This window comes from Equus przewalskii, chromosome 1 (assembly GCF_037783145.1).
Source record: "Equus przewalskii isolate Varuska chromosome 1, EquPr2, whole genome shotgun sequence".
In the NCBI taxonomy this organism is placed as follows: domain Eukaryota; kingdom Metazoa; phylum Chordata; class Mammalia; order Perissodactyla; family Equidae; genus Equus; species Equus przewalskii.
The window spans coordinates 128,154,469-128,174,161 of record NC_091831.1 but is presented as its reverse complement, the minus strand read 5'-3'; the positions used below and the strand labels follow the sequence as shown (position 1 = coordinate 128,174,161).

The following is a 19,693-nucleotide window of genomic DNA, read 5'->3' as shown; positions in this document are numbered from 1 at the left end:
GTTAAAGGACAAAAACTTTCAGCCAAGAATATTCTACCCAGTGAAAATATCCTTCGCATATGATGGAGAAATAAAAACTTTCCCAGCCAAACATAAGCTAACGGAGTTTGTAGCCATGAGATCCCCCCCTACAAGAAATCCTCAAGGAGACCCTAACCTTAAAAAAAAAAAAAAAAAGGGAGAGGGGCCAGCCCCATGGCTGAGTGGTTAAGTTCACATGCTCTGCTTCGGCGGCCCAGGGTTTCACCAGTTCAGATCCTGGGTGCAGACATGGCTCTGCTCATCAGGCCATGCTGAGGCGGCATCCCACATGCCACAGCTAGAGGGACCCACAACTGAAAAAATATATACAACTATGTACCAGGGGGCTTTGGGGAGAAAAAGGAAAAATAAAATCTTTAAAAATATATATATATCTATGCACCCAACACAGCAGCACAAAAGTACATAAAGCAACTATTAACAAACCTAAAAGGAGATATTAAAAATAACACAATAATAATAGGGGACCCCAAAACTCCACTCACATCAATGGATCGATCATCCAGACAGAAAATCAACAAGGAAATAGTGGAATTAAATGAAAAGCTAGATCACTTAGACTTAACAGACATATATATAACACTCCATCCAAAAAGAGCAGAATACACATTCTTCTCAAGTGCACACAGAACATTCTCAAGGATAGACCATATGTTGGGAAACAAGGCAAGCCTCAATAAATTTAAGAAGACTGAAATAATAACAAGCATCTTTTCCAATCACAATGCTATAAAGCTAGAAATTAATTATAAGAAAAAAGCCGAGAAAGGGACAAAGATGTGGAGACTAAACAATATGATATGGAACAAGCAATGGATCATTGAAAAAATTAAACAAGAAATCAAAAAATCTCTAGAGACAGGGGCTGGCCTGATGGCTCAGGAGATAAATGCACACATTTCACTTTGGAGGCCCGGGGTTTGCTGGTTTGGATCCCAGGTGCGCACCTCTGCACCACTTGTCAAGCCATGCTGTGGTAGGCATCCCATATATAAAGTAGAGGAAGATGAGCATGGATGTTAGCTCAGGGCCAGCCTTCCTCAGCAAAAAGAGGAGGACTGGTGGCAGATGTTAGCTCAGGGCTACTCTTCCTCAAAAAAAAGAAATCTGGAAACTAATGAAAATGAAAACATACCATACCAATTCATGTGAGATGCAGCAAAAGCTGTATTAAAAGGGGAATTCATCACAATACAGGCTCACCTTAATAAACAACAAAAGTCCCAAATAAGCAATCTCAAACTACACCTAATTGAATTGGAAAAAGAATAACAAACAAAGGCCAAAGTCAGCAGGAGAGAAATAATAAAAATCAGAGCAGAAATAAATGCTATTGAAACAAAAAAGGCAGTAGAAAGGATCAATGAAACAAAGAGATGGTTCTTTGAGGAGATAAATAAAATTGAAAAATCTCTAGCCAGACTTACAAAGAAAAAAAGAGAGGAAGCGCAGATAAATAAAATTACAAATGAAAAGGAGAAATAACAATGGATACAACAGAAATACAAGGGATTATAAGAGAATATTACAAAAAACTATGCCAACCAAATGGACAATCTAGAGGAAATGGATAAATTCTTAGACTCTTACAACCTCCCAAAGCTGAATCAAGAAGAAATAGAGAATCTGAACAGACCAATCACAAGTAAAGTGATTGAAACAGTAATCAAAAGCATCCCAAAAGTAAAAGTCCAGGACCAGACAGCTTCCCTGGGGAATTCTACTAAACTTTCAGAGAGGATTTAATATCTATCCTTCTCAAGCTATTCCAAAAAATTAGGGAAGATGGAATGCTTCCTAACACATTCTATGAGGCCAACAGGACTGTGATACCAAAGCCTGACAAGGACAACACAAAAAAGGAAAACTACAGGCCAATATCGCTGATGAACATAGATGCAAAAATCCTCAACAAAATACTGGCAACCCAAATACAGCAATACATCAAAAAGATCATACATCACGATCAAGTGGGATTTATTCCAGGGACACAGGGATGGTGCAACACCCACAAATCAACAAATGTGATACACCACATTAACAAAATGAGGAATAAAAACCACATTATCACCTCGATAGACGCAAAGAAAGCATTTGACAAGATCCAACAGCAATTTATGATAAAAACTCTTAGCAAAATGGAGATAGAAGGAAATGACCTCAACATAATAAAGGCCATATATGACAAACCCACAGGCAACATCATACTCAATGAGGAAAAACTGTACACCATCCCTCTGAGAACAGGAATGAGGCAAGGATGCCCAGTGTCACCACTCTTACTCAACATAGCACTGGAGGATTTGGCCAGAGGAGTTAGGCAAGAGAAAGGAATAAAAGGAATCCAAATAGGGAGAGAAGAAGTGAAACTCTCGCTGTTTGCAGACGACATGATCTTAAATATAGAAAACCCTAAAGAATCCATCAGAAAACTAATAGAAATAATTAACAACTACAGTAAAGTTGCAGGGTACAATATCAACTTACAAAAAACAGTTGCATTCCTGTACTACAACTTACAGAAAGAGAACTCAAGAATACAATTCCCATTTACAATTGCAACAAAAAGAATAAAGTACTTAGGAATAAATTTAAGGAAGTGAAGGACTTATACAATGAAAACTATAAGACATTATTGAAAGAAATAGATAATGACATAAAAAGATGGAAAGAGATTCCATGCACATGGATTGGAAGCATAAACATAGTTAAAATGTCCATATTACCCAAAGCAATCTACAGATTCAGTGCAATCCCAATCAGAATCCCAATAACATTCTTCACGGAAAGAGAACAAAAAATCCTAATATTCAAACAGGGCAACCAAAGACCCTGAATTGCTAAAGCAATACTGAGAAAAAAGAACAAAGCAGGAGGCATCACAATCCCTGACTTCAAAATATACTACAAAGCCATAGTGATCAAAACGGCATGCTACTGGTACAAAAACAGGCACACAGATCAATGGAACAGAATGGAAAGCCCAGAAATAAAACCACACATCTTCGACATAGGTGCCAAGAACATACAATGGAGAAAAGACAATCTTTCAATAAATGATGTTGGGAAAACTGGACAGCCACATGCAAAAGAATGAAAGTAGACCACTATCTCACGTCATACACAAAAATAAACTTAAAATGGTTCAAAGACTTGGAGATAAGTCCTTAAACCATAAAACTCCTGGAAGACAATATAGGTAACTTTGACATCGAACTTAAAAGGATCTTTTTGAATACCATGTCTTCTCAGACAACGGAAACAAAAGAAAAAATAAACAAGTGGGAGTTCATTAGACTAAAGAGCTTCTGCAAGGCAAAAGAAACGAGGATCAAAACAAAGAGACAATCCATCAACTGGGAGAAAACATTTGCAAATCATATATCCAATAAGGGGTAAATCTCCATAATATGTAAGGAACTCACACAACTAAACAACAAAAAAACAAACAGCCTGATCAAAAAAATGGGCAGAGGATATGAACAGACATTTTTCCAAAGAAGATACACAGATGGCTAATAAACACATGAAAAGATGTTCAACATCACTAATCATCAGGGAAATGCAAATCAAAACTACACTCAGATATCGTCTTATACCCTTTAGAATGGCTATAATCACCAAGACAAAAAATAACAAATGTTGGAGAGAATGTAGAGAAAAGGGAACCCTCATACACTGCTAGTGGGAAGGCAAACTGATGCAGCCACTATGGAAAACAGTACAGAGATTCCTCAAAAAACTAACAGAACTACCATACGACCCAGCTATTGCACTACTGGATCTACCCAAACAACTTGAAATCAACAATCCAAGCAATACATGCACCCCTACGTTCACTGCAGCACTATTCACAATAGCCAAGACATGGAAACAATCCAAGTGCCAATCGACTGATGACTGGATAAAGAAGTTGTAGTATATGTATATACAATGGACTACTACTCAGCCATAAAGAAATCACCCCATTTGCAACAACATGGATGGACCTGGAGGGAATTAGGCTAAGTGAAATAAGTCAGACTGAGAAAGACAAACACCAGATGATTTCACTCATATGTGAAAAATAAACACATGGACAAAGAAAACAGTTCAGTGATTACCAGGGGAAGGGGAGACGGGGGTGGGCACAGGAGGTGAAGAGGAGCACTTATGTGGTGACAGACAAGAAATAATGTACAACTGAAATTGCACAATGATGTAAACTATTATGAACTCAAAAATCACTGCCACAACAAAAGAAACTATACTCTCTTTTTTTTAATACAATTCTACAACAAACTCATTTTGTTATGGTGAGTCATTTAACTCCTTCCTTTTCCAATAAATAAATTGGAAAGAAAAATACTAATGTATCAAAATGCTATGGAGAATAATAAAATGATTAATAGCATCATAAATAGCTTCAGAGTTGCTTCCTTAGAGCAAATGGCCTTTTCCAAACCCATTAAACACTGTTTCAAAACAGTTAAAGAGAATTAAAGCACACATATTTAAAGATGCTGAAGCTCTGAATAGTTCTATGATTTGTTTTCTCAACAGATGTGTATCCTTCAAGCCCTGAATTCACCAGATGCATATTAATCCACACTTTTAGATTTTACATAACACTCTAGTTTTATAAATACACTACCACATTAAGCAGAATTCCACTGCTGCTTTATGACATTAAATATTAACAGATTATTTCCATTGTGCAAAAAAATCCATTTTAATGCAGCCAAATGTGTGCTTGCTTAATATAGACTATAATATCTTCATTATTTTTGAATTAGCCAATTTCTATATAGAATGTGAAAAATAACAAATTTACTCTAAAGATCCAATGATACCTGGTACTTCAAGAAATACATACTCACTCAAGACTTCACAAATTAACTGGGAATCCAACCAACTATTTGAATTCTAATACTGTAGTAGTTTAATAGTCCACTTAAACTTCCTGAAAAATTTACTTCTTATAAAATCATAATTTCTTCATTAACTGAAATGAATTAATTAGTGTATTATATCAGAAATAGGACTGGACTGGGAGTCAGGAGACCTAGGTTCCAGTCTGACTCATTAGCTATACAATCTTGAGCAAGTCACTTAGCATCTCTGCACTTAAGTAGTCTCAGCTGTAAAATGAGAGAGTCTAAACCATCTCCATGTTTTTCTAGCTTTATGATTCCATAATCTCTGAAACTCATGAAACACAGGCATTAGCCAGATGGATCCTATTAAAGATAAAGTAAGCTTATGTATTGATTGATTTGGAGAGCATCTATCTCTGGAAAACCTGAGTGCTTCCACAGAAACAGATTATTCTTTGTCTGTTGTTATTTAACTAGGTAAAAAAGCAAACAAAATCCAAAAGTGAAACTATTAAACAATTTTTACATCACACATTAGATGACCAAAATATTTGAGTGTCACAATACTAATTAAGAAAATAATTTTGGAAAGTAGAAGGTGTCCTAGAAGTCCAGGACAGTCATAAAAGCAACTGAAAAGAGGATTCTAGCTAACAATTACTACTTAAGCTATGTGAGAAATAGTGTCTCAGGACAGCATTTTATTACTTTTAGAATAGATATTCCCCCCCTGAGTCACAATTGGAAATAATCAGGCAACGACAGCAGTACGCATGACATCTCTTCCTACTCAGTCTTTGCCAGCTCAAGCTTCTGGATAGTCTTCAACAAGTGTAATAGGAAGAAGCAAACACTGGAGAAGGTGGCCAAGAAATCTGCACAACAACAAAACACAAGCGACAAGTGGCAAAGGACCTTAAGTTTGTGATAGTTCAAAAACTCTGAATTTAGGTCTCCTATCAAGCCCCTTTACTACCTGCAACTGTGACATGGCCAGTATCACATTTAGCTCACACTTCCTAATGCCTAATTACATATCTCAAACAAAGAATTAAGTACCTGTCAATTAACACCTAATGACCTAATATCTATCTTTTTGAAAGGGAAACTCAGACTCTCAACAATACTTCTAATCACATCTGAGAATGCTAGGAAAATCTCTTTTCAAAACCACCCCCATAAATTATTTTATCATTTTAGTTTCTAAAAAAACAGTAATGCCCTGGGCTTGGGGTTGCGGGGAGGGATGAACTGGTAGAGCAGAGGATTTTGGGCAGTGAAAATACTCTGTATGATATTATAATGATGGATAGATGTTATTATACATTTCCCAAACCCACAGAATATACAACAGAAAGAATGAATCCTAACTTAAACTATGGACTTTGGTGATTATGATGTGTCAATGTAGGTCCATGAATTGTAATAAATGTACCACTATGATTGAGGATGTTGATAATAGGGAAGGTTATTCATGTGTGAGGGCAGAGGGTATATGGGAAATCTCTTACCTTCCTCTTTTTTTTTTTTTTTTGAGGAAGATTAGCCCTGAGCTAACTACTGCCAGTCCTCCTCTTTTTTGCTGAGGAATCCTGGCCTTGAGCTAACATCTGTGCCCATCTTCCTCCACTTTATACATGGGATGCCTACCACAGCATGGCGTGCCAAGCAGTGCCAAGTCCGCACCCAGGATCCGAACTGGTGAACCCCAGGCCGCCAAGAAGCGGAATGTGCGAAGTTAACCGCTGCACCACAGGGCCGGCCCCTTACCTTCCTCTTAATTTTGCTGTGAACCTAAAACTGCTCTAAAGTAATAAAGTCTTTTTAAAAAGTACATTAACATTTCTAGAATAGGAAACATTTTTTAAAACAATTGGACATCCTTGTGCAAAAATATGAATACAGACACAGTCCTCAAAACTTTCACAAAAATTAACTCAAAATGTATCTTAGGACTCATGTGAATATAATGTGAATGTAAAATGCAAAACTATAAAAATTCTTGAAGATAACATAGGAGAAAATCTATGTGACCCTGAGTCTGACAATGAGTTTTTAGATAAAACACCAAAAGTATGCCTTACGAAAGAAAAACTTGATAAGTTGGGCTTTATTAAAATTAAAAACTTTTGTTCTATGAAAGACACTGTTACGAGAATAAAGAGATAAGCCACAGATTGCAAGAAAATATTGGCAAAACACATACCTGATAAAAGATTTCTATCTGAAATACACAAAGAACACTTAAAACTCCACAATAAGAAAACAAAGAACCCAATTTAATAATGGGCAAAAGATCTAAGGAGAAACCTCACCAAAGAAGATATATACAGACAGGTGCTGCATAACGTTTCAGTCATTGACAAACCACATATACGACGGTGGTCTCATAAGATTAGTACCACACTGCCTAGGTTTGTAGTAAGATATACCATCTAGGTTTGTGTAAGTACTGTAGGGGAGGAAGAAATTTTCCTCTATCCTTCTAGGTTCTTCTGGCTGGTCTAAGAATTAACTTGACATGAGACAGGCTAACAGAAGAAAAACAAAAGTTTAATAACATGTATACACGGAAGAAACCCAGGAAAACCAAATAACTAGCCAAAATGGCTGAAGCCCTCACCTTAAATACCATCCTCAGCTAAAGACAAAAAAAAAGACGTTGGAGGGGCCGGCCCAGTGGCGCAGCGGGTAAGTGCACACATTCCACTTCTCGGTGGCTCGGGGTTCGCTGGTTTGGATACCGGGTGCAGACATGGCACTGTTTGGCAAAAAGCCATGTTGTGGTAGGCGTCCCATGTATAAAATAGAGGAAGATGGGCATGGATGTTAGCTCAGGGCCAGTCTTCCTCAGCAAAAAGAGGAGGATGGGCAGTAGCTCAGGGCTAATCTTCCTCAAAAATAAAAAAAGATGTTGGAGGTGGAGAGAGTCAGGGACTTCAAAGGAAGGAAAGCAATTCACAAGCAGGTGAAAAGGAACAAACATTTGGAAAACAAGCATTTGTTTGGCTACACAGAAACAGAAGAACACAGAGGGGAGCCCAACAAACAGGGTTTCCTAGGTTCCTCCCTGTCTACCACCTAATTCATGTTATGCTAAGGTGATAGCGCGTTTCCTGAAACAGGTTTTTTTATCTGAATTCTTTTAGGCAGTTAAAGGGGAGGTAACAAGAAAAACTTTCTGAGTCTATTGTTTATTAAAAATAAGCAGCCTAAAATAATCCTCATGTTAAACAGATACATTTTGGGGTGGCAAATTTGATTCCGCTTCAGTACACTCTACGGTGTTCACAAAATGACAAAATTGCCTAATGACACATTTCTCAGAACGAATTCCTAACATTAAGCAACACATGACTATAGATGGCAAATAAACACATAAAAAGGTGCTCAACATTGTATGTCATTAGGGAACTGCAAATTAAAACACCTATTACAATGGCTACACTACAAAAAACTGACACCACCAAATTCTAGCAAGGATGTGGAGCAACAGGAACACTCATTCATTGCTGATGGGAATGCAAAACGGTACAACCACTGTGGAAACCAGTTTGGCAGTTTCTTACATAATTAAACACAGTCCGACCATGCGATCCAGCAATCACACTCCTAGATATTTACCCAAAGGAGTTGAAAGCTTATGTCCACACAAAACTACACATGCAAGTGTACAGCAGCTTTATTCATAATCACCAAAAAAATGGATGCAACCAAGACGCCCTTCAATAGGTGAAGGGATAAACAAACTGTAATGTATCCACGTAGTGAAAAATTACTCAGCAATAAAAGGAAATGAGCTATCAGGCCACAAAAAGACATGGTGAAGGGATAAACAAACTGTAATGTATCCACGTAGTGAAAAATTACTCAGCAATAAAAGGAAATGAGCTATCAGGCCACAAAAAGACATGGAGGAAACTTAAATGCATATTACTGAGTGAAATAAACCAGTCTAAAAAGGCTACATACTATATGATTCCAATACAAAGTTTTGGAAAAGGCAAAACCAGAGAGTAAAAAGGTCAGTGGTTGCCAGGGACTCTGGGGGAAGGAGTGGTGGGATGAATAGGTAAAACACAGGGAACTTTTAGGGTGGTAAAACTATTCTGTATGAAACTATAATGGTAGATACATGTTAATATGTATTTGTTAAAACCCACAGAACTGCAACACCCAAAGAATGAACCTTAATGAAAACTATGGACTATAGTTAATGTACCAATATTGGTTCATTAATTGTAACTAATGTACCACACTAACTCAAGATGTTAATTATAGGGGAAATGGGAAGAGGAGTTATGTAGTAATGGAGAGACATGGAAATCTCTATCTGCTCAATTATTCTATAAATCTAAAACTGTTCAAAAAAATAAAGTCAATTTTTTAAAAAACTGGGTACCCACAATCTCAAAGAGTAGATACTGGTACTTTAGACTACAGAAATTCTAGTAAAGAAAAAAAATTCACTTTAAATAAATTTAAATTAAAAACATTCACTTTAATCCCCTTGCCTTTTTCCTGGCATTGGACATATCCATGCTCACTAGCATCTACATCAGAGAGGGATCTCTAGGAAATAAGAAATTCAGCTGGGAAGTTACCTAACCTCAGCTATGGTTAGCAATTTAGCCTGAGGAACTAAAATGAGATTCAGTGATTATCATGGACACTCAAGAACACACACAAAAAACAACTTAAAACTTCTTCAGGGGGCCAGCCCGGTGCCGCAGCAGTTAAGAGCCCACGTTCCGCTTCGGCGGCCCGGGTTTCGTGGGCCCAGGTACGGACATGGTGCCGCTTGGCAAAAGCCATGCTGTGGCAGGCGTCCCACATATAAAATAGAGGAAGATGGGCACGGATGTTAGCTCAGGGCCAGTCTTTCTCAGCAAAAAGAGGAGGATTGGCAGCAGTTAGCTCAGGGCTAATCTTCCTCAAAAAAAAAACACAAAACTTTTTCACATTATTCATTAATGCCACCAGACAAATTAAAGTATATTTATAAATTTATAAAGACGGACATAACGGTATGGTACTTTCATTCAGAGGCCCAAAAGTCCTCAACACCCCTTTTTCTAGGTTAAAAAGTTAGAATATGTAAGCTACAGAAATCAATGTGGGTCCAATGCCACTGTTCCTTGGGAAATTTCTGTGGCATTTTGATGCAGATATCAAACTGTAGCATTCTGAAAGGCTTACCCAGCATCCAGAGGTGTTGTACCAAGTCCTCTTTGATGGCAAGGGCAATGGCTACCTGTTCACTCAGCTTCTCTGGCCCAGGCAGAATCCAAGAAACTATCCCTTTCCTCAGTATGTCTATGCCTCCATTGTGATGGGTGAGTGATTATTGAAGAACAATTCCCATCCATGACATCCCAGCCCCTGCCATAGCTACACTGCCCACTTGGAGCTTCTGCGTAAGGAAGAGACTACAGCAGTATAGAGGTACTCCATCTGTCTTTATACATCACCAGAACATTCCTGCTGCGACAAAGCATGGCTCTCTTCTATCCAGATGGCTCTCTCTTCAGGCCATTCCTGGGTTACCACACTAGTTCTACTTTATAGTTTCTCAAAAATGCTTGGGTCTTCCTGATCCATAGCAGGTGCCAACTACTGTAACCTGAACAAGTTCTGGTCTTTTCCAGCTCAGTAAACCCAAAAGCCTGTCCTCAGGATTTATTAAGATCCAAAATGAAAAGTGACAATTATGTGCCCTATGAACTGTGTAGTACCATTCAGATGAAAACTATAGCAACTGGCATAAGGAGAGGCAAAACTCACTACTGAAAGAGTAAGTTTAAGTGGACTTACCACTAAATTAAAAATCCTCAGCAAAAGCTTCTCTTCTGATTGTGACATCAAAGGAAAAAAAGATTTACCTTGTATCTTCATAACCCATTTTTTTAGCAACTTCCACCAACAAATAGACTATGGTAAGCACTACTGACAAGAATGGTTTAATAAGTAAATGATGACAAAGATGCATGAAGCTACCTAATGTTCAGATAGTTTGAAATAACAATTACTTTTAACCAACGCCTGTGATCTTCCTGTGTAACTCAATATAAAACTGCAAGTTCTCCTAGTTATGTGTTCACTGATATAGCTGAAATTATATAACCTAAATCTACTGAGGATTTTTATTTTTGAAAAGTAATCTGATGAATTCAAAACCACAAAACATGAAGGGGTGAGGGAATAAGGAATCTGAAACAGATGGCATCTAATTTTTTTTCCTGAGTCCATCTTGAACACAATCCCAATATAATGTCAAAATCCAATTTAGCTCTCCAAATAAGTAATCTACAAAACTTAAAATGGTAGTTTTAAAGTAAATTCACTCTTTTTTTTTCTCCCAGATTCTCAAAGTTTCTATATTAGGCAGAAATGAGTAGCGACAAGTTAGCTGTTAAAGGAGAAAAACTACCATTCCACAAATTCTAACGTTCTTTCATGAAAATCTACTTCCACTTATCTGAAGCCATTGAAGCAGTTTCTATCAAGACTGATGATACTAAAATCTGTCTATGATATTAGCCTTTTTTTCTGAATACAATGATTACTTATCCTTATTAGACACCAAATCATATCTCCAAAAAGAAATATGCTTTAAAATAAACTCTGGAAGAATACTCATTTGGTTTGAGTATGTCTGGCATTTTTTAAACATTTCCACAGTAACTTTCACTCCTGATTTGGCAACACCAATAAAATTAACCGTACTTTGTTTATCATAGGATTCTAGTCTATGGTATAAAAACCTTCCCAATCTTTCCTAAAACTTTCTGAGATCCTCCAAGAGATGGATATTAAAGGAAGGTTTAGTCATTTTTAGAGTTCCTGACAAGCAAATTCCACAAGTAACAACTGCAAAGATCCTTGGAATGGCCACATACTTTGCTTGAGTGGAAAAGGTCATTGAGAAAAGTATCTTCTCTAACAGTCTCCACTGCTGCCTACAATTTAGATAGACCTTTTTACTCTAACAGCTAGTATCCTCCCTCTTAGGCCAAAATAAAGGTTTATTGAAGTTTTATGAGAAGATAGAGGGAAAAAAATGGGAGCTTCTGAAGGCTTTACCAAAGGTAATATGGCCTCAACTTTTTTTTTTTTTTTTTTTTAGATTTTATTTATTTTTTTTTCCTTTTTCTCCCCAAAGCCCCCCGGTACATAGTTGTGTATTTTTCGTTGTGGGTTCTTCTAGTTGTGGCATGTGGGATGCTGCCTCAGCATGGTCTGATGAGCAGTGCCATGTCCGCGCCCAGGATTCGAACTAACGAAACACTGGGCCGCCTGCAGCGGAGCGCACGAACTTAACCACTCGGCCACGGGGCCAGCCCCAATATGGCCTCAACTTTGAGATTCAAAAGAGGATGGAAATAATGATCCAGGAAAGCACAGCTAAAAGCTTATATATAAACACACTAAAGACTTTACATTCCCATAAAGGCCATTTAGAAAGTTGAATAACCTTACAAAAAATCTACAACTGTAGCAAAAACATAATTTAAACTCTTTTTAAAAAATAGTATAGAGGCTGGCCCCATGGCCAAGTTCGTGCACTCTGCTTCGGCAGCCCAGGGTTTCACCGGTTCAGATCCTGGGCGCCAAAATGGCACCAGACATCAAGCCATGCTGAGGCAGGGTCCCACATGCCACAAGGAGAAGGACTCACAACTAAAAATATACAACTATGTACCGGGGGGCTTTGGGGAGAAAAAGGAAAAATAAATTATTTAAAAAAATAGTATATTGGGGCCAGCCTGGTGGCACAGCAGTTAAGTTCGCACGTTCCACTTTGGCGGCCCGGGGTTCACTGGTTCGGATCCCGGGTGTGGACATGGCACCACTTGGCACACCATGCTGTGGTAGGCGTCCCACATATAAAGTAGAGGAAGATGGGCATGGATGTTAGCTCAGGGCCAGTCTTCCTCAGCGAAAAGAGGAGGATTGACAGCAGTTAGCTCAGGGCTAATCGTCCTCAAAAGAAAAAAAATTAGTATAGAGACTTTATTAATAATTTTAAATCTATCCATCCATTTATCAATTTGACCAATATTTATTTGGTGCCTATTATGTAGCTAGAGTGGCAGATAAAATTTAAAATAGTATCTCTACCTCAAAGAGCATGCAAATATAGTTTGAAGAGTTTTATCAACAAAAAAAAAGTTGAACTCTGTTTAAAAGATAGAGACATGGCCAAGAAACATATTTGAAAATTTCTCTCAAAAGTATGCAAAATCTATAAGCCTCTCTAAAAAGTGATATTGAATTACAAACTTTGTACATATACAAAAACTATCATAAAAGCAAGTTATCTGATTTTTTTACTTTGAGTATAAAGTACATTTAAAAATTAAAAATTACTCACTACAAGTTACATCAAAAAGCAAACTATATTAGCTGAAAATCTGACATATAATAGGCTACCTATAACTATCATTTTAAATCTACAAAATGAATATAAAAACTTCGTGTTTCTGATATTTCTGTATTCTCATCATGAATGATTTAAAGGCAGAAATCCATTCCATTTTCATTTATTTTACAGATTATACATATAAGAATTCTATAAGTTTTGCTATCGTTTAAATCTAAAGATGAGTCACAATACTGATACTGATTTTAATCTTAAAAGTACAACTACTTTCTATTTTATGCCCAAACTTTACTTCTTTACAGAGTCATGTGATGTTAATTAAGATTAACATACACTACTTTTTAAATGTTCTTCTTATCAATTCATACTATACTCTGAGAAAAACCTTTGAAACACTATTGGTCATTTCAATAAATGCACGTATTCTGCTTTATTTTTAAGAGTTTTAAAAACTACTGATAACTGAATTTCATCCTACTTAAGATCAATTTCCAGAAGCCACTGAAAGTTCTGTTGTATACATATGTCTTGAAATATTATCCAGTTCCCTTCCTATCTCAAACTTCATTCCACAAAAGTGGGCTACCTTTACTGTGTAAGATTAATGATAATTCATCTTTCAATCAAAAGATGCTTCCATTTAAAGTGGGCTGTTATTTAAATACATGACTCCCCCTTACAATATTGGTAAGAATTTTAACTCATTTTATTTATGAAGAATCTGAATCTCTGCTAAGTTCCACGACTTGCCCAAGATCAACAACTAGCCAGTAGCAGTCTGGGTTCAATCCCACATTTACCTACCTCAAAGCCAATACTTCCACTTGACCACAATTATCTCCTTAAAGGATTAAAAGATAGGCTCAAAAGAAGAGAATCTTGTCTCTGAACGTTCACATATCTATTCTGAGACATCTAGCACCACACAATACCTACAATTCAGTGACTGATTGAAATATAAATGAAGAGGATCTTTCTGCTTCATTTAAACTAGGTCAGGCTTACTGACAGGTAACAAAGAGGCTCAAAAAGGCTTGCCTCAACATGTCTCGACTAAACCTCTATACCTATACGGTTCCCCCAGTCTACTTTTCATAAACCCGCATATCTAACACACAAAGCTATGCTGGACTAGCTTACAGTTTATTGCTCTTCAGAACTGCACTTTTCTAAGATAATTTATACCAGATTTAATATGGAGCTGGGAGACTTGGTTGAATATGCCACTCTGGTACTTTCCAAACGTGAAGTATTTAGGAGCAACAAACCCGGTTCCATCCTCTTTCTTTTACGCTGTGATGCCTGCCCACTTAGCGGGTACCGCTCCTGTACGACGCTGGGGCAAAAGAGCAAGAAAGGAAGAAGTGGAGGAAGCGCAGGGAAGTTGGGTGGAGGGAGGTCTCCTTACCCACTCTTCTGTCCTAGCTCTGCCAAGGGCGGCTCCCCGCGGTGCCCAGCCGACTCACAACCCCCACAACCCTCGAAGCCCAGCTCTGTCCCAGCGGAGTGGGCAGGGGAAGCAGACAACGGAAGCATGGGATTCCCCAGCCACCCCGCCGAAGTCCATGCTCTCCTTCTGGTCCCGGAGGGATGCTCCCCCTTTCAGAGCAAGCCCTCCAGGTGGCAAACTCCCCGTCCAAACGGGCCGAAGTCTTCTGCATCCAAGGGGGCGCCTCCGCTGCAACCTCAATCCGGCCACTCGAAACTCTCCACCAGCCGTGTCCCCCAGCCCCTCCATTCCACCCCCGCAACCCTCCACAGACACATACGCCGGCCTGCGCCCCACCCAGGACCTCGGCGTCCCCCTCCCAGACCCGGAGAAGGGCCCCCCCACTACCCCCCACAGACACACACACACACCCTCAGGCTCTAGCCTCTCGGACCCCGTTGAAGCCGCAGCGAGTACCTCGTCCGGCCGTGATCCGGGGCTCAAACGGGGCGGGGTCAGTTCCCTCCCGGAGACGCCAAGCGCTTCTCTACCCACCCGCAGTGGTGGCTTCTCTTTCCCTGGAATGGGAGGGAGGAGCAGTGCGGGAGGGGAGGGGGAGGACGAGGAGCCGAGGAGCGGCAGGAATCAAACCGGAACCACAAGCACTGGCCCCACCCTCGGCCCGGCGCAGAGCACTCCGGCACTCCCGATAGGGCAAACTTAAAGCAGGCAGCGAGGGATGGACACCACCACTTCCGGGTCATCCCCGCTACTGCCCCTCCTTAGCAACCGCGTGGGGTTGCTAAGCGGAAGTGCCCTCAAAGAGAACCACCCCCATTTCTTTGGGGACTACCGGGAGGTAGGTGGGAGTGTGTGCTCCTCTTTGGTGACACCCTCTTACCTTCTACTTTTGGTCTTAGACGGAGCACACGCTTCGCTGCCACAGTCACGAAGCGCATCCGATTTTTCCCTTCAACTGTACTTCCCCCACCAGCCCCCAGCCACTACATACACCTGCTCCCTCCCTCCCTGAGTCGCGCGGGCCGACCCAGTGGCTCCTCCTAGGATCTCTCCGGTCTCTCGTGGGAATTATTTTCTGGCGATTTAGCAAGCATCTCCCTCTTGCGGATTTTCAGTTATGTTTCAACTGCGTTTTAAAAGTTTCTTCCAATGTTATGAAAGCTTTTTCACGTACTCCGTTCTCCTGTGACAACCCCTGAAACCAAACGGTGAGGAAAGTTTTGTCTTCACCTATCTTCTCTTTTGTAAGGATTGCACAAGTTTGTGTATGATCTGGAAGTAACCTAGCTAAATGGAAGGGCAAAACAAAGATTCGCTGTAAATCGAGTGGAGTGATTTTAATCTTTAAAAGAAAAAGCAATGAGAAAAGGCCAAAGGAAGCCCGTAATCAAGCTTAAGAAGGAGGAACACATTTAATCCTCCATTCAGAATAAACTTTCATACCTACACCGTGGACAAGAAAAGTGTTAATAAGAGACCTCACTTATTCTAATGTCGGGTGATCTGGGCTTTGAAAATATTGGGAAAACTACTTGTTAGGGTAAAACCCAGCAACATAATTAATCCTCTCTGTAGAAAAATGACCCATATTATTATGGCAGTTAAATATTCCGAGAAATGTAGTTGGGCATTCAGAGAAAAATGAGAAAAAATCTTGCCTTTACTTTTCCTACCGTGCATAGGTCTGCTTAAAAGCAGTAAAGCTTAAGAGTAGCTCCTGAATTTGTTCTTTATTCCATGGCAGCAAATGTACTTGCAACTGCTGGCTCCAATTTTATTGGTCATGATAACCCCTTAGTCACCAATATTGAACCGTGGTCCACCTTATCTGAGGCAGAGGAAATGAGTTTTGGTAACTTAAAAGAAACAGTAGGTCTGTTGGTTCCCTGTACCCATGAGACAGCATTAAAATGATTCACCCTGGACAGGAAATTCAGCAAAACCTTTAGGAAATCACTTCAGATTCATGTGTCAGTATAGGTTAAGAAGTCTGAAACATTTTGACCCATGCCATCCACGTGCATACATGTGCGAATATATACATAGACACAAGTCAAATGTAATCTGAGCACATCCAGTAATCAATTCTTCTTTAAAAAACCTGGCTATAAGTGACAAGTGATAAACCTGTTACCATGACAAAATCGAGTTTGGTATTTCAATTGCCAACAGGCTTAAATATAAAAAATTTTAAGTTAGAAAAGTAAATAAAACTATGAGCCCAATTAGCAACAACTTATCTAAAACTATCGTAGACTTAGAGTCTCTAAAAAATTTAAAACATGATTATGCTAAATGTATTCTGTACATGTTTATTGGGTAAGATTAATAGTTAAGATTAAATGTGATAGTCTAAGCCAACATAGAAATGCAAATCTTACGCATGATTTATTTTTCCCGTCACCTAAAGAAATATGACCTATAACAGCATTCATTTAGATCCTCTCTTCCCTTCCCACAGGTTTTAAAAAATTATTATTCAGTCACTTTTGTATAGGTGTGTGAATGGTTTGACTCCTAGATGATCACATGACCTCTATAATTCTTTCATTTTCAACATATTCATTGCTTGGAGACCTCTAAATATGTACAGCACAATCCATGCCTAAAACTAGCTATGCAGGTTTAACTACACTTTTAGGATTTTGTGAGCCATACTAGAGGAATCCATATTCTTAATATGAACCATAACTAGAACAGTGCTCTCAGATCTAGGCTAGATCTCAAATAGCCTGCAAAGTCAGTACAGTATCTTCATCCTATAGATCAATATAGAACCTCCAGCCTTTTTTCCCAGTTTCTTGAAAGCTGTTTTCGATTTTTTATTGCCTCTTGTAATCATTTAAGAAAGAATGGCATCTAATGTTTCTGGGGTGTCTAATGTTTACTTTGAGGAAACCCAACACTCTGTTACTCATTGGTTAATATTTAAGTATTCCTGAGTAATTAATATTCAAACACTCTTAAAGTTCCATTGGCGTCTCCAAATATTAAAGATACCAAAACTAGAGTCTAACAATTAATAAATACTTGAGATCAGTTAGAATAAATGTAGCCACATTCACCATTTATGTGCCTAAGCGATATACAACACAAAAGACATAACCCCTTATACAAGGGGCTTAAAGAAACTCCCTTAAGACACGTGACATAAAAAGTACAGTGTTTAGCCTTAGGAACAGAAGGCTAAAGACATAACAGCTATCTTTAAATATTTGAAGATTGTCATGTGGAAGGAATACTTTCTTCTGTGTTATTTCAAGACAGAACCAAGAATAGAAGGAGGAAAGTTAGAAAAATTCCAATATTTAACTCAACATTTTTCACACTTAGAGTAGCCAACTAATAAAACAGTTCACCTAGTGAACAGCTGTAACCGGCTTGAGTTGAACAAGATGACTTCTAACATGCCTCCTAATTTTGATTCAGTGAGGATCTCTCCTACCTCCATTTGCTATCCTCAAAAGATTATATCCTCAACCATTATAACAATGATAATTGGACCAAAGCCCAAGTGAACCTTCAATTTTTCCAAAAGTGAGTTAGCCTGAAGGATTCTAAGTACAGTGAGATTTGTAAGTGGTGTTTATGTATGGGAAGGATTCAGAAAAGCAGTTTTATGCTTTTTAAAAAAATGATAAGCATTTGGCATCTTATAAATAACTCTTTGGGGGCTGGCCCAGTGGCGTAGTGGTTAAGTTGTACATACCATTTGGGTGGCCCAGGATTCACAGGTTTTGGATCCTGGGCACGGACCTAGAGCCACTTATCAAGCCACGCTGTGACAACATCCCACATTAAATAGAGGAAGATTGGCACAGATGTTAGCTCAACGACAACCTTCCTTAAGCAAAAAGAGGAAGATTGGCAACAGATGTTAGCACAGGGCCAATCTTCCTCACAAAATAAATAACTCTTTGAGCATACTTTACAATTTTCGCTATAGTATTGCTCTTCCTTTGTGAAACTATGTAAACACAAAATATGTATGATCCTCACAAAGTTCTAGCATTCAAAAATTCCAGAAAAGTAGTTTCAATCGTTGTTTGGTCAGTAATTTGACACTAGCATTAATAATTTGAATAATCTATTCAAAGAGGAAAACTTTGTGAAGAAGGGTATAAAATTACAGACTTAGTTTAATTATCTTTTCAATGTACAAATTTTATTTTTTGATTCACTTTTAATGGAAGCAGGGAGCCTGTGCTTCCCTCATCTTTAGAAGAGGCTAAATTGCCAATCTACATTTTAAAAAGGCTTTGACAAGGAAGCAGATTACATGGGACCTTTGCCTAATAAAAGTGAGACAGCATCAAACGTTGTATATTTGAAAAGAGTGTAGGTTCTTTAGATCAAATTTTTTAGAAACAATTACATATCAAAATTAGACTTCATTGGACACACCACCAAAATTTCTCTCTCTGTCAATGAAAAATAGCAAAATAGCTTTCAGACCCATCAGAACTTGACGTTAATAGAGTTGGTTTGAGCTACTCTTTTTTCTAAAGATTTTATTTTTCCTTTTTCTCCCCAAAGCCCCCTGGTACATAGTTGTATATTTTAGTTGTGGGTCCTTCTAGCTGTGGCATGTGGGACGCTGCCTCAACGTGGCCTGACAAGCAGTGCCATGTCCGCGCCCAGGATCCAAACCAGCAAAACCCTGGGCCGCTGCAGTGGAGGGTGCAAACTAACCACTCAGCCACAGGGCCAGCCCCTGAGCTACTCTTTAATAAGAAGCCTAATTATCAAGGAAGTACTTAGGATAAAAACTGCTTGAAATTCAGTAACATTCTGTTTGATATCCACCTTTAAAAGACAAAGCAAAAAATATAATCTACAATCATTAGGACTCAGTTTGGAAGATGATAAAATCAGGACAATGCACTGATTTGTATTGATAAGAAATAAAATAGAAATATCTAGTGGGCTATAATCTTAGGAAGCACACAAATGAATAATCTA

The 19,693-nt window shown here is 38.6% G+C and overlaps 1 protein-coding gene across 32 annotated transcripts in view; it reads right to left on the bottom strand.

Moving 5' to 3' along the window:
• The window catches only part of CSNK1G1 (casein kinase 1 gamma 1), a 189,558-nt gene extending 173,942 nt beyond the window's left edge, over positions 1–15,616 (bottom strand). For 5 of the 32 annotated variants that reach the window (XR_011527531.1, XR_011527516.1, XR_011527537.1 and 2 more), the window contains exon 1: positions 10,098–10,204. The gene's annotated coding sequence lies outside the window, so the exon portion shown is untranslated. Of the gene's footprint in view, positions 1–10,097; positions 10,230–15,141 lie in introns of those variants that run through there. The other 27 variants (XR_011527534.1, XM_070577274.1, XM_070577234.1 and 24 more) reach the window with 16 other exon arrangements.
• Between the last annotated feature and the right edge of the window lie 4,077 nt (positions 15,617–19,693).